This window comes from Artemia franciscana, chromosome 3, assembly GCF_032884065.1.
Source record: "Artemia franciscana chromosome 3, ASM3288406v1, whole genome shotgun sequence".
In the NCBI taxonomy this organism is placed as follows: domain Eukaryota; kingdom Metazoa; phylum Arthropoda; class Branchiopoda; order Anostraca; family Artemiidae; genus Artemia; species Artemia franciscana.
In genome coordinates this window covers 4768733-4785692 of record NC_088865.1, presented here as the reverse complement: position 1 = coordinate 4785692, position 16960 = coordinate 4768733, and positions in this window count along the sequence as shown.

Sequence of the window (16960 nt, the reverse complement as noted above, 5' to 3'; positions counted from 1 at the left end):
TTTTTCCGTCTGAAAGTACACCTAAGGAGTAACATTAAAAAGAACAAAAAATATTACATATATGAAGGGGATTGTCCCCTCTTGTTTTACGCTTAAGTTTGAATTTATTCCCGATTTTGTAAGAACAACTTCCGAAACATAATTTTAGTTTAAGTAATACAATGAGAAGCTTAAGAACTAAGAAACTACAGCGTCAATAGTCGGGTGTTTAGAAGGGGCAATCCCCTTATTATGTTATTGTATCTATTCGTTTTAATTTTTACTATTGCTCCTTGCTTTAAGGTGATTTTTCTTTTTTTTTAAATTCCTGGTGTAAGTTCATGTTTGCTTGCCGAAGAATATTCATTAATTTAGAGAAATCATTGCACTTGTTATTGCTCTGTATGCGATTAATGCCTTTCTAAGCTTTATTTTTGTCGTCTTTCGAAAAATAAATACATAAAAGTCATGTTTTCGGGCTAAGAAAATAAATCAGCAAAGGTAATATAAAACCTAAAGCAAAAAAGTTTCAAAGTGTAATTCAGCCTGTTTTTTTTTTTTATTTGAAAACAGTTTAGAGACTTTGTCCGTAATATCAGCAATAATCATTTTTAGCTATGGGTTCCAATCCCGTCCTCTGGCTTAAAACCTACTCTGTTAAAGATTTGATTTACCACGCGGATCCAAGCCTTACTTGAGGCTGAAAATGAGCTATAACCAATTTTGGCTCCCAAATTTTGCAACGAAATTTCATTTCGTGTTGCCCCCGAAAATCCCTCGAATCTTGAAAACTTGTCGCCGAAGACTCCCCGAACATTTTGAACTTGTCCCCGAATTTTGAGATTCGAGAGTGGAAGCCCTAGTATATTGGTATCTAAGCTATGACACACACTATGTACACTAACAAAACTACTGACAGATGATAGCTGGCCACGGGTTCGTCCTTCCCTTAGCCTTTTCCAGGAAATTCTCTACGACCCAATTAATGCAAACTGTTGGATCGGACACTCCATAATTACGCATGACATACGAGTTCTTCGTCCACGGAAGAAGTCTCAGAAGGAACTTCGCAAATTGAAAAAACAGAACTCTTACTTTTGTACACTGGGCGGACGACAAATAACTCCAAAAAAAGTGCTATATACAGCACATGTGGGAGGGAAATGGCATTATATAGCGACGCAAGATATCTACGGCAGAATCGATGTCGGTTACCAATGATTGATCCATGAGCAATCCGGAATTTTGCTTTTACCTGTCGTACAAGCAACGTTCCTCTGGAGTATAGGCTTCGACTGATTGGTAAACCAAAGTACGGTAATGCTCTCAGATGGCTTAAGAGCTGAATCACCTAAAGGAATTTCTTCCTCATAATACCCTACGTTGAAGGCCGATTTAGACACATTAAATGAGAAACCTATTTTATTATATTCTTTACTCAAAACATCAAAATTCTTCGATAGTCGATCGGCAGATCTGTTCAAATTAAGTGGGTCGTCAACATACATCATCAACGAAACGTTGATCCTTTTTGAAACACAAGACGTAGCTACCTGTACTTGTGCCGGCAGAACACTATTATTATACAAACTCGGAGACACAACTGAGCCTTGCCTGACCCTTTTACGAACCGGCACAGCAACAGATTCAGCCTGACTTGAGGATATTTTGATGTACGCTCTATGGTTATACACATAATACACACCTCTGAAAATACATAGATTTAGCCCTTGTTTATACGCTTCTAAATGGATCTGCGCATGCACCGACGAGTCAAACACCCGGCTTACATCAAAAGAACCAATAACTACTGGATCACCCGTTGCCTCAGAATCGGACAAAATGGCACCAAGGGCAAACAGAGCAACAGAGCATCAGCGCAACCAAGACCTACTGTAAAGCCAAAAAAGTTCTTATGGAAGTGGTGGTCATATAAGTTTTAAAGGGGACCCAAATGATCAGAAATTGAAAGTTCTAATTTTTTTTAAGGAAATTAGAACCCGAACTTATAACCCGGAAATTAGAACCTGATGGCAGCTAGCCCCCCAACCCTCTTCCTCCAAAAAGTGTCTGATCAAATTTTTTGTAGAGCCATTCTGTCCAAACAGACCAAAGATAATATAAGAAAACTACAGGGATAACACTGCTCTCAGAACCCGAGGGCAAGCGTTGTAAATTATTCCAAGGGGGCAAATAAGGTTTTATGTAAAGGGTGGTCGTATAAATTTTAGAGTTAGCTCATTTCATTGGAAATTGGAAGGTCTTGTTAGCTTTTTAAGAGTCATCAAAAGTGATTGGAGGGCATCTCACCCCCACGTCCTGTTTTCGCCGAATAAACATCCGATGGAAATTTTGAGATAGCTATTTTGTTTGAAACAGCTCAACGATCAGATGACAAAAACTTCGTGGTAAACATAGCACCCCAGAATCCAGGGGAAAGGTTGTAACTTATGTCTTGGGGGCATGCAAGAGTTTAATGAAATATATGGTTGTATAATGTTCGGAGGGGACTCAAATGATTAGAAATTACAAGTTCTAGCTCTGTTTTTCAGAGTCAAAACTGACTTGATAGTGACCAGCCGCCTCCCACCAGCCCTAAGGCTCATCATCCAATGAAAATTCAAAAAAATAGTTCAAAGATCAGATAACGAAAATTCTGGGGTCAGAAGGACCCCCAAGGCCAAGGGATAGGTGTTATAACTTATGCCCTGGGGGCATACATGGTTCCTAAGGAAAGAGTGCTCATATAAATTTCAGAGGGGGCTCATTTGACTGGAAATTGAAATTTCTATTAAAAAGTACTCTGTATTCAAAATAAATGGCCCATATGTTTCTAGAGTCGTTCTGAACAAAGAAAAAACCCTTTACTGAAGGGATTGATGGATCGTCAAATTATTGTCAATTTATTTATCAATGGGATTTATTTATCGTCAAATTGCTAGGTGTACTCCGCCACTGAACTACCTATTCACAGAAAATTGATATTAAAAAACAAAGGAATTCCTTAGCCCCTTATAAACTGTCAGATGTATCCCAAAAATGACAACATAGAGCTCAGTATCACTTCTCTCTTGCACAACTTATCAGTTGTATACTTATAGCTCATGCCCATCCGTTACCATCTGTTCAGGGCTTCAACAAAACTTAAAACAATAGTCCCTGGGCTTTAAGGTGCGAAGATACGCACCTAAAACCCCAGAACTATGGTAATGGGTGGAAGAGAGGGCTCTATAAGAGCATTTGAATTACTAATGAACATTCAATCTGTTTACGAAACTTTGTTCTGTGTTTTTCTTTTTGGGTGGTATGACCAGCCCCTCCTTCCAAAGAAAAGCCTATACGAATTGTCGTGCACAAACATCGGCTTTTGACTTCATCGTTTGTGTCCTTGAACTTTAAAGCCATAGTTTTCCATTCAGGTACAAAGTCATTTTTGTTTATTATTTCCTAATCACCATTATCAAAACAAATGGTTTTTGAATCCTGCAAAGTCTCAAAATCCTCAAATATTGTCAGACATTTAAAAAACCGAAGGATACGAAGAAGAAAATCACTCAATGGTGCTTCATTTTTACACTTTGCAAATCAATTACTCAGAGACCGGACTATTGGTTGCATAAAGATTTCAAACAAATACTGTCTTACCATTCATGTTTTAGTGTGTTTTGTATTTTTATTCGAAATCAATATCATAGCTTCTTCTAAAAAATAGATAATAATAATGATTTAACACCATTTATCATCGTCCATCTATCACAGCAAACTGCTTATCAGGACAACAGATTTTTTTTTACAAATTTGGAAAAACAAAAATTACTCGATATTTTGTTTGATCCCCAATTTCTACGTAATCAATTTGAAACTTCATGCATATAAGCAAGCGATTACAAAAATCAGAAAATAAACAAACAGAAGACATTTTACACAACATGAAAATATTGGAGGCAGGTTTTTAATGTAACAACAGTAGAAGTTAACGAGTACAGTTTATACATTGTTTACATTAGTTATTAACTAAGAGAGGCACACATCTTTTTCACTTTTCTAATCACAACAAAATGGTTGTTGTGCATTAGGGCACAGCCCAATCATATTTGTTAACTACTACACATGAATCTGATTTTGTCATCGATAAACAGTTGAATTTAGAAAAATACATTTTATATTTTATGCTGAAGTTGAAAAAAATATTGTTAGAAAAATTGATAAAATCTGTAGAGAATATATTTAAAACGAAAAAAAAATAGAATGACTAACATGGAATAGAACAAAAAATACATTATTCATGGACACTATTTTAAGTCATGAAACAAAATATTTTAAAATTCACATTTTTTCAAAGAAAATTAAAGAGCCATATTAAAACCCAACATTAGCAGGAATAAAGTCTTGTCATAGCTGAAGCTCAAAATATACAGAATTACCAAACTCAGAAATACATCTATTATCGCCCTCGCTGTTCTCTGAAAGTTTCACTAACTCCCTTAGTGGTAGCAATTGTGTTATGTGTAGTAGCAGAAGTGAAAGTAGGAACATTTGGAGTAATATTAGTGATAGCAGTAGAAGTATTAGTAGCAAGCAGCAATAGCGTTTATATTGTGCTTTTTTAGCCTAGTTCGGCATCTCCCCCTTGTGCCCTGATAGTTTCAACTCAATTCTTTTAGCCACTTCTGAAAAATAATTGCTATATCTAGTTGATAACTTGCATGCATATACTATGTTTTGATTTACCCCAACAGCCCTCTCAACAATATCTGTAACGTTTGGCATTAATACCAATAGACTTAGTAATATTATTATTAACAGCAGTAGTAGTAATATTACTAGTAGTAGTAGCAGAAACTAAAGTACACCATAAGAATCGCCATGGACGAAAATTCGATTCAGGAAAATTATAATTCCTTAGCTTAAATAACTAGCCAAATCACTTTTTTGCATGGGTGACATTAATTTGCATTTGTTTTTCTGGTTTATTGATGTAAAATTGAATAAATCGCCTCAAATAAAGTCAACCATAGAGATAAATGTCTATATTAACCACGCATCTTGTATCGACTACAAGACTTTTCAGCAACAAATGGGCCACAGTATGGCATTATAATCTCTACAACCGAGAAGCTCTATACATAGTTTCTAATACATCTAAGCCCAGTGATTGACTCGAACTCCTTATTTTGTAAGCTTCTTATTTGTGTAAATTCCGTATTTTGGCAATATCTTTCACTTACGACATCCCTGGCAAAACCTGGATGCCAGGAAAAAAAGAGAACCATTACTTTGGCGAAAAGTGACATTTTTTTTTTTTACTAAAACACATTATTCAGTTGGGAAATTTTTCGTGTTTTTTTTTATTAAATTAAAAAAAAAAATGTGTCCCTTTTTTGCCCTTTTGTGTCATTTTGTCCTGGCACATGGGAGCGTGTCATTTTAACATAAAATGTATCTAGTTGGCATACCTAATCCTAATTGTTACCATCAGCATATCATATCATTTATGTATAGTTTTGTTTTAAGAGTATAGGGTGTGCATGGTGTGCAGTTTATATTTTTTAAGGGAATTCTTGCCCTATTGATCCTGGAATTTTGGCAATGAAAGATTGAATTGTGAAAGAAGAGGCCATTTTGAGTTCATTTTTTAGTTGTTAATATAGCCCCTTCACCAAGACTTATGAAATATTAAACAAAATTAAACTGAAAGGGGCCCATTTTCTATCGTTAGGTAAATCGAAGCTAATGGCAAAGACTTTTAAAAACCTAACTTATGTTAGCATTTTCAGCCTCGGATTTTACTGTTTTATTAGAAATTTAAGGAATTAATTAACTCCGTAAATTTGGATATTACATGAGAGAAGCCATATTTGAAGGTAGTCTGACATAATATGAGCCCTTTGAGCACCCTTTTCTGACTGTAAAAAATCATTCCTTTTTTAACACTGTCATCAAATTTAACCAGCAAATATGTCAAATGTTAGCTAACATGTTTTGTTAATTCATGCAAACTCATTAATTCGTGTACTAATAGTTAAATTGTAATAAACAATTGTGTTGAGATATCAGGGAAACTGCTTACATGTCAAAAAGCTTCCGACAGATTCGGTAGCATAACTCAATACTGCTAATGTATGCTCTGTAAACACTATTATAGTAGTCAGGCCTCCACGATTGCAACAATATCATTTATACGCAGTGTCAAAACTACTCAAGCACCTAAAAAGACGCTTTTTCGATGTATAACCGGCCAAAGTAAAACAGTTCAAAATAGGGATGATACCTTTTTATTGACAGTGAATAGATGTAAAATTATTTGTGTTCGAAATATCCAGTTAAATAATTTTATATCTATTAACTGTCAATAAAAAGGTATCATCCCTATTTTGAACTGTTTTACATTCGTCATGGAAAGGCAGTGTGGTCTTCGACGTTATCTATAACCGGCCAAGCTGTAATACACTGAACTGTAAGTAAGGAGCAAACCAGCTCAATAGTAACCGAAACTCTAAAAAACAAAGTTTTGCTCAATAGTAACCGAAACTCTTAAAAAACAAAGTTTTACACCAATAGATACACGAAAAAAGTTAGATTTGTATGCTGATTTTAAATATATAAGTTTCATCAATTTTAGTTTTACCACTCAAAAGTTACGAGCCTGAGAAAATTTACCCTATTTAAAAAAAGGGGGAAACATCCCCTAAAAGTTGAAGAATCTTAATAAAAATTACACTAGCAGATTCAGCTAAACAGAAAACCCTACTGTAGAGGTTTCAAGCTCCTTTCTGTAAAAATGTGGGATTTTGTATTTTTTGCAAGAAGAAAGATTACGGCTGCGTGTTTATTTTTTTTTAATCCCAGGGATGGTTGCATCGACCCAGTGGTCTTAGGGTAACTAGGCCCCCCCTCCCACGCCAATTTTTTACCAAAGTCACCGGATCAAAATTTTGAGATAAGCATTTTGTTCAGCATAGTCGAAAAATCTAATTGTTATGTCTTTAAGGATGACTTAATCCCCCACAGTCCCAGGGGGAAGGGCTGCAAGTGATTAAATTTGCCCATTGTTTACATATAGTATTGGTTATTTGGAAATATACAGACGTTTTCAGGGAAGATATTTTCAAGGGGTTTGGGGGAGGGGCTTTCGTTGGAGGATCTCTCCATGGAAGAATTTGTTATTTCGTAAGATAATTTTTTATTTTTATTCAGGGGATGTCGGATTTCTCGGAATTATTTAAAAAACAATCAGAAATAAAATAAAAGTTTTTTCAACTGAAAGTAAGGAGCAACATTAAAACTTAGAACGAACAGAAATTATTGCGTATATTTGGGGGTTTGCCCCCTCGTCAACACCTCGCTCTTTGCGCTATAATTTTTTTTTTTTGTACTTTCAAATTTCTTCGAATTAAACGGCTTTTGTGATTCAGGGGTCATTCTTAAAGAATCAGAACAAAATTTGAACTTTATCGTAAAGAGCGGGGTATTGACGAGGGGGATAACCCCCCTCATATACGTAATAATAAATAAAATCAAACAGTTCGTGGTAACGAACGGTAAGTAAGGAGTGAGGGCTCAATAGTAACCAAACTCTAAAAAGTGGAATTTTGATACAAATAGATACATCAATAGAATCAGATTTTTATGCTGATTTCAAATATAGGGCTATAAGTTTCATCAAGTTTAGTTTTACCCATCAAAAATTACGAGCCTGGGAATATTTATCTTATTTTCAAAAAAAAGGGGAAACACACTCTAAAAGTCATAGACTCTTAATGAAAATCACATAATCAGATTCAGTGTATCAGAGAATCCTACTATAGAGGTTCACAGGCTCCTATCTGGGCAAGTGTGGAATTTGTATTTTATCGAAAGAAGAAAGATCATGGATGCGTGCTTATTTTATCTTTTTCCGAGGGTGATCGTATCGACCCAGGGGTCCTAGAATATCATGTCTGGGCTCATTGCCTTGTGAAAGTGACCAAAAAATTGGAGGGCAACTAGTCTCCCTCCCAAGTTCATTTTTCCCGAAGTCACCCAAGCAAACTTTTGAGATAGCCATGTTGTTCAGCATAGTCAAAAAATCTAATATATATATATATGTCTTTGAGGATGATTTAATACCCAACAGTCCCCGGGGGAAGGGCTGCAAGTTGTGAAATCTGGTCTTTGTTTACATATAGTATTAGATATTAGGAGGTATACATACATTTTCAGGGGAGGAGTTTTTGTGGTGGGGGAGGGTTGGAGGGAAAATATTGAGTGGAAGGATTTTTCCATGGAGGAAGGGAATTTTCAATGAAGGAGGTACCAGATTTCCACCATCATTTAAAAAACGATCAGAAACTAAATAAAAACAACAAGTTTTTCGACTGAAAGTAAGGAGTGACATTAAAACTTAAAAGGAACAGAAATTATTATGTATATGAGGGGGTTCACCCCCATTTCAATACCTTATTCTTTACGCAAAAGTATTTTTAGTACTTTCATAAGAGCTATTTATTTCAATTAAACCCTTTGTGATTCAGGGATTATTCTTCAAGAATTGGAACAAAATTCGAACTTTTGCGTAAAGAGCGGGGTTTTAACGAGGGGGCGAAACCCCCGTATACCTAATAAAAATATACAAATATAGAAGTTCGTTACGTAAAGTAACGTGTATCTATTGCTAATTAAAACGTTCGTAAATAAAATTAGCAGTTCTATTGCCCTTTTTAAGCAATCAAAAACATTGGAGGGCACCTAGGCCCACTTCTTCACCTCTTTTTTCGCAAATTCATCTGAAAAAGAAGTAAAGCCAAAAAGAAGTAAAATTAATATGCTAATTTCATTTTAATATTCATGGACGGTGAGCCGAAATCAAAATTCTCATTAATTTAAAAACGTTCAGAAACTAAATTTTAACCAAAAGTAAGGAATGATATTAAAACTTGAAACGAACAGAAATTATTCGGTATATGAAATGGGCTATCCCCTCCTCAGCACCTCGCTCTTAAGCGAGGTGCTTAAAATAAATAAATGATTTTTGAGCAATATTCATCATTTTTTCTGCTCAACAGTACATTCCAGTCATATATAAAAAAAAAACACAAACACAATATATGGGGAAAAACACAATACCTAACCTGTGTTTTAACAATTTGGATGACGGTTCATAATTTTCCCCAAACTTTAGAATCGTGAGAAAAAGAGAATTTATTGGATATTTAGAAAGCCTAATTCTCCCCCACCCCTTTCATATTCGAAATAAATTTTAGATAAATTCAATTCCTAGAAGGAGGAGATTCGCTTGCACCTATGTTGAGAAGTGCCATTCAGGAGAAAATAGACTTTAATAAGTTCCTCAAATGCTGCAAAATACTAGTGGGTTGAGGTCTTTTGGGAAGAAGGATTTAGAAAAAAGCTTCAAAGATTCAGAGGCTGCTCAGGAAATTCTTCTTACGTTTCAAAAGATCTTGGTTTGCTGCTTATACACGTAACTAAAGACGAACATTAATTGCTCTCTTTGGTCTGTTCACTTTGGTCTGTTGACTGGCATGTCTGAAACACCCACATTTGCATATATCTTGCAATATCTAAACCATATCTAGCAATATCTAAAACATATCTAGTAATCACATATCTAAACTATAATTACTACCGAAACCGTTTTTAGAAGTATTTTGGCATTTGGATACAGACATACTCCTTGGATGGAAATTTGGGTTATGTCACTCTTTTATCAAATTACTACTGAAAATTTATAAAGATAACCTATGATAGACAATGAAAATCTTTTCAAAGTTTTTGTTTTAACTTCGAGCATCATGCTGTCGGATGAAATACTTCATATTGTTCTTCTATCTTTGTTTACATCCATGGTTTGCATTCCGACATCATTCTTTACAAAATAAGCTTTATCCATCATATTTTATTAACGTTATCTATCTGTAAAGATATTGCTTTTAACAAAACCAAAAGGTCAATTCTCGCCAGTCTATTGCGTTTCTCAAATATAAATATTAGGAATCTTACATATAATTTAAACTTTGAAATTTGGTAATATTTGGATTTCCCTAAATAAGGTTGAGGTAAATAGGTTGCAATAAAATGCAGCATCAGAATATATGTCTTATTACTAGCAATTGCTACAGCATATTCAAATAAGACCACCTGTATTCAGCATACTATAACTTTTTGCTAAATTGTTTTCCGTCTCATAGGGTTACAATTATGATCAAAGAATACTTTCTTCTAAGCTTCGGCCTTGACTGTGGTGTCAGCAGGAATTGAAGGCGATTTTCGTCTTATTCCACTTTTGGTGCAATCGAAAGTATTAAAAGTACTTTTCTCAAGTGATTTCTTCTTCTACGGATTACAAACAATTTAATTTATGTAGGCTAAGTCAGCTTGGTTATAACAGCAAACAGGTACTGTCATTTTCCCCCTTAATATCTGTGTACCCCGGTACCCGTTCTAGTTACCGGCTGTCAGACCGTATTTTAAACAGTAGGCTTAACGAAAAATGTAGTTCATTCCCGCCTTTTTAGGGATATAATGAAAGAAAGGTTGAGATGGCTTGACCACGTTCTGCCGATGAAGGATGACAGATTGCTGAAGATTGTACTTTTCGGCCAATTGTCCAGGGCTAAACGGAAAGCAGGTCGCCCTCGTCTTGGGTGGGAGGATGTCATAATAAAAATATTTAAAGGAAATGGGAACTTCCTGGGAGGGTGTAAAGAGGGAAGCTTGGAAAAAATGAGATGGAGGAGGAGCGTGTGTAGATGTATTGGCCTCGGGTGGCTTTGTGCTGCGGTGAGTTGCTAATAGTACTGTCATTATACGTCGGGCTGCTCGACAAACGGGCTCACAAAGGTCTTCATTCTTCTTATTTCTTCTAGTGATTTCTATAATCTTTTCAATTTTATTTCGTTTTCTGTTTGATGTCAAAATAATCACTACTACCAAAAATATGCTGATGACACTCAGAGCAAGGATCAAAATTGCCAAACCAATAGGAATGCTGGAGCAAGGCCGAAGTTCTCCTGATATTCTTATGTCTGCTGTCTTAGGTGAAACTATAACAAAAAAAGAAAAGAAAAAAAAGGTGCCAGTGTTTGGAAAACTGTCTAAAGTTTAAGTACTGAACAATAACAATTCAAAACAACAACTTGGATACAAACTGTTGTTTTGCTACAAAGAAAAAACTCATGATCATATCTATTTGGAAGGTTCTATGACTTGAAATGCAGCGAGAGAAATTAAATCAAAATCCAACATATGTTTGAGAAACCTAGGTGTGAATTTGGATCGCGGCAAAAATTTGATCTAAAGTATCATTTTGTTAATAATATGTCAATAGTGCTGCTTAAGCAAAGCGCCACGTGGGCACACTGTATCATTTATTTTATTTTTTTTTGGTTTTAGGCCAGGGCACTTCACATTGAGTGAATTGTCGTAGAAACTTCAAAAAGGCTCATTCAATTGGAAATTGAAAGGGCTAGTGCCCTTATTAATAGTCGAAAGTGATTGGAGGGCACAGAGACCCCATTTGGGGGGGGGGGGGGGTTCAGGGGTGGGAAAATGCCCACCCCAGATTTTCCAGGGGGCCCCAAGCTTCCACCACAAAGGGCTCTTTGCTGGCCATAATAATCCATTATGTCCAACATAACCCATTCTGTCCAATTGATTTGAAATTACTGCACGCCTATTAACCAAAGAGCGTAATTACTTGACGACCCTTGGGGTAATTACGCTATTTGCTATTAATTATTGTAAACTTTGAAAGTAGGTAAGATACATAATAAAATTCTCGAGTTCTGTCAAATGCCCATTTCCTAGGAGGTTACGCGACACGAAGTGAGTCAAGGGGGGGGGGCCAAGATGGAGTTTATGCCCACCCCAAGATTTGGTCCAAATGGCGCCTCCGGGAGGGCAACTAACCCCCTCCAACAGCTACCGTTTCCCAAAACACATCCAATCAAAATTTTGAGATATTAAATTTGTTCAACGTAACTGAAAGGTCCGGAAATTATGTAATTAAGGATTACACCCCCTCCTGCAATCCCTTTGGCAAGAGATGCCCTGGGAGCATATAAGGTTTTACAGAAAATATCGTCGTATAGACTTCGAAGGGGGCTTATTAGATTGCTAATCAGAAATTTTATTCCCCTTTTTGAGACGGAGAATGATGTGAGGGTGGATATCTCCTCCCCTTAACACCCCGTATTTCCCCGAAATGCATCCTATAGAAATTTTGAGATGGTAATTTGTTAACTTCGAAAAAGGCTCATTAGATTGGGTACTGAAAGGGCTAGCGTTCTTTTTAACTGTAAAAAGTGATTGGAGGGCAACAAGCCCCCAACCCAAGCCCGCCATTTTTCCAAAAAAACCTCCAATCAAAATGGTGTCTTGGTGTCTTCATGGTCTTAAGGATCAAAATTTAAAACAAAATATATAAAACTAACAAATACAGCGACTTAAATTTTCAAGCCTATTTTTGTCATTGATATCTTCATTTACTCCTCCCAGTTAGAATTTAAAATCTAATTTGGTCATCCTTTCAGAAATTTAGCTTGTCTCTTAAGCTGGTAGTTTAGTCCCTTAGCCCTTCCCGATACATTGACCGATATATTTTTACTATCTTGATGGTTACAGTATATTTCAGTTAAGTTCAATATCTCTTTCAATTTCCTTGATGTTTCAACTTAATACAATTAGCTGTAACTGAATTACGGCAGATTCAATAGTTTGATAATCTAGATAGATATAGCTATCATAGAGTAGCTCGTTATTGTCCTGTAACGGTCATGTGAATTTACCTCTAACCATTCCTAAAACTAATTTAATAGTTCAGAAGATATATGCATCAGTAATTTTGACTATTGACTATTTGAGTCTTCCACTGCAGATATTCCGGCTGTCAATTTTTTTTTCAGAAATATCTCTATACTTTATTAGACATCTAGGCATCAACTCATTGAATATGTTTCATAAAACTTATACTATAAGTATAAAAGTTAAGGTTATGCTTTATTTCTTTAAGATTCAGGCGGTTAGCTCTAGCTTTAAAGTTTAGTTTATTTCCTCAACAGCTGTGGAATGCTTTTGTATTTCTGGAGCGAGGGGGGTTGAGTATATAACGATCAAGTACTGTCTGAGTGCAGAGTTTTTAATAGTCCATGGTATAATTCAACCGCCCGAACCTTGTATCACAAAATGAATTCAAGATAACATGGGATCTATTGAATAAATCCACGACTTCAAGTTTTAACCTATCAAAAGTTGCGAAAATAGAAGACGGTATTTTGACTTAAACTCAGAGAAAAAGATAGTTGAAAGTATCAATAATTTGCTTTGTGCATAAACTTCGGCTTTTGACTTCATTGTTCTTGTCCCCGAACTTTAAAGTCATTGTTTTCCATTCAGGTACAAAGTCAGGATTGTTTGTAATTTCTCAGTCACCAGTATCAACCCCAATGCTTTTTTAATCCTGTAAAGTCTCAAAATCGTCCGATATAGTCAAACATTCACAAAAACCAAAGGATAAAAAGAAGAAAATCACACAACCATGCTTAATTTTGTCACTTGGCAAATCGATTATTTGCAGTCTAGCCTACTGGTTTTTTAAGGAATCATCTTTTAGTGTGATTTTTTCTTCTATTTAAAGTTAAAATCATAGTTTCTTCTAAAAAATAGACAATAATAATAATTATTACATTATTTATCATCATCCATCTATCATAGAAAACTGCTTATCATGACAACAGCAAAAAAAAAATGCAAAATTAGAAAAGCAAAAATTACTTAATATTTTGTTTGATACCCAACTTCTAGGTGACCAATTTAATACTTAATATGAATAAATAAACTGCGTTAAAAAAAAAGAACAAAAGCTATTTAATAAAACTACTACTACTACTACTACTACTACTAATAACTCACTGCAGCACCAAGCCGCCTGAGGCCAACACAGCTACGCACGCTCCTCCTCCAACCTAATCTATTTAAAGCCTCCCTCTTTACACCCTCCCAGAAAGTTCCCATTTCCTTTAAATCTTTATTTATGACATCCTCCCAACCCAGACAAGGACGACTTGCTTTCCGTGTAGCCCCAGATGGTTGGCCAAAAAGGACAATCTTCGGTAATCTGTAATCATTCATCCGTAGAACGTGGCCTAGCCATCTCAACCTTTCTTTCATTATAGCCCCAGAAAGCGGGATTGAACCACACTTTTCGTAAAACCTACTGTTTGAAATACGGTCAGTCAGCCGGGTACCCAGAACAAACCGTAGGCAATTTCTCTGGAAAACATCTTGTAAATTTTCATCTGCTTTTCAGAGTGCCCATGCTTTAGAGCCATATTTGACCACTGTCATCACTGTAGCTTCCAATATTCTAATCTTGGTTTGTAGACTTATCTTTCTATTCTTCCAAACTTTTTTTAACTGTGAAAAAACACCCTGGGCCTTAGCTATTCTACTTTTAACATCTTCACTGCTCCCACCATCTTTACTAATAATACTACCAAGGTAACTGAAGCTCCCAACCTGATCAATCTTTTCGTTACCTAATGTCACCTGTTCATCTTCACTTATTCCTAGCCTTAGTGACTTAGTCTTCTTAACATTAATTTTCAAGCCTTTTTTAGCACCCTGAACTCGTAAAACCTCTAAAAATTCATTCATTTTGCTCACACTTTCATCTAATATGCTTAAATCATCAGTATAATCTAAGTCCAGGAGCGTTCTTCCTCATCATTTGATTCCATGGTCTCCAATTGCCTTTCCTGTGCTCCTTAAGACGAAGTCCATCAAAATGATCCATATAAAGGGGGATAGAACACAACCCTGCTTAACTCCTGATTTAATACAAAACCAGTTGCTAACCTCATTTCCTACCTTAACGGCAGCAGTATTATTCTCGTACATAGCGCAAATCACTTTAATGTATTTTTCAGGTATACCATATAACGACAAGACCTTTGTTAACGCTGTTCTATCAACAGAATCGAAAGCTTGCTCATAATCGATAAAACTGAGGACCAAAGGTGTTTTACAACGAAGGAACTTCTCAATTATTAACCTAAGAGTGAAAACATGGTCGACAAATCCTCTACCTTTTCTAAAACCGCATTGTTCTTCCCTTAAAACTTTGTCTACAGCATGTCTCAGTCTAAAAGTATCATATTACTCAGTAATTTGCTACCTACAGAGACCAGACTAATGCTTCGATAATTACGACACTCACTCTTGTCCCCTTTCTTATACAGTGGTTTAATTAAGGTTTTCCTAAAGTCATTGGGTACTTCCCCTTTTTCAAAAATCATGTTCATAATCTTCAGTAGCTTATTCCTAACCTCAGAGCCACCATATTTAAGAAACTCATTAATCATACTATCAGCACCTGGGGCCTTATTATTTTTTAATCCTTTTAGTACTGTCGCTAATTCTTCCTCACCAAAACAAACCTTCCTTCATATCCAAGGTATCACAAACTTTTTCATTTTCATCTATATCTTTTCCTGCAACTGTATCTCGGTTTAGCACATTCTCAAAATGTTCCACCCATCTTTCTTTGACTTTTTTCTTATCACTAATTGTGGCCCCATTTCTATCTTTAACTGGGACTAGTCCGGATTGGCTACTCCCTTTCAATTTATTAACATGCCAGTATAATATTTTACTATTATGCCGTCTAGCCGCATCTTCCGGATCCTCAGCAATTTTATTCATCACCTCCACTTCACATCTCCTTAGTTCATATTTTAATGTTTTCTCCACTTTCTTTACATTCATTGTGTTTTCATACGATCTATCACTCAGATAATTCTTATACAAACCCCTTCTACTCTCTATTAAACCTAAAGATTTTTCACTAATATTCCTAGTTGCAGTCTTAGTACTCTTCCCTAGGACACCAGCAGCAACTTCACAAATTGTTTTTCTGAAATTATTCCATCCATCTTCCACATTGTCAAATTTTAAACTCTCAAGTTTAGTACTCAACTGTTCCTCGAATTTTTTTCTTTGGAAGTCTACCAACATCATAACTTTCAAGGAGGGAGTTACCCTTCCGAAATTTCAGCTTTAAATTAATCTTAGACACTACTAGATGGTGATCTTTACTTTTAACATCAATAACGGCACTCATATACACCCTAGTATCTTGTATTGATCCTGCTAGTCTTCTGTTTACAATAACATAATCAATAAGGTTTGCTGTCTTACCATCACGTGAACTTACCATCACTTACCATTATTTGTGACCAAACACCGTATTGGTTATAACTAGGATGTTATACCTACAAAATTGCAAAAGCCTATAGCCATTACTGTTTTCTTTTCCTACACCAAATTTACCTAGGCTAGGATACCATCTATCCCTATTTCTACCAACCTGGGCATTAAAATATCCTAGCAAAAACACCATATTTCTACATGGTACCATGTCTATTTGCTCCTGTAACTGTAAGTAAAATTCATCTGAGTCACTAGTATTTCCATCAGTTGGTTCAATGGGGGCATATACTATTATAACTGATACCCTAAACCTTTTAGTCATAAAATGAGCAATTACTATTCTATTATTAATACATTCCCAGCCTAAACAAGACTTAGCAGCTTCCTTATTCATCATGAGCCCTACTCCCTGTCTATGTACCCCATCCTTCCTGCCTGAGTAAAAAAATTCTATGTCACCTAATTTCATACTTCCTATCCCTGGGATATTAGTTTCTGAAACTCCTAATAAATCCAGTTGAAACCGTCTGAATTCGTCAGTCAAAATGTTGATGCGATATTCATTTTTTAACGTCGTAACATTCCAAGTTCCAATTTTCATGTTCTTTAAATCTTTGAAATTATTTTGGCCTCAAGAAAATTAGTGATCCCGGATACCAGTGCAGGATGGGGACCAACATATCTTCTCAAGTCTACACCGAAGCGCTTAAGCCGGCTTAGAACCGGACAGCAAGAAGTCCTGGGACCTCCAGTAAGTTGGAGGCTTTGTGCAATC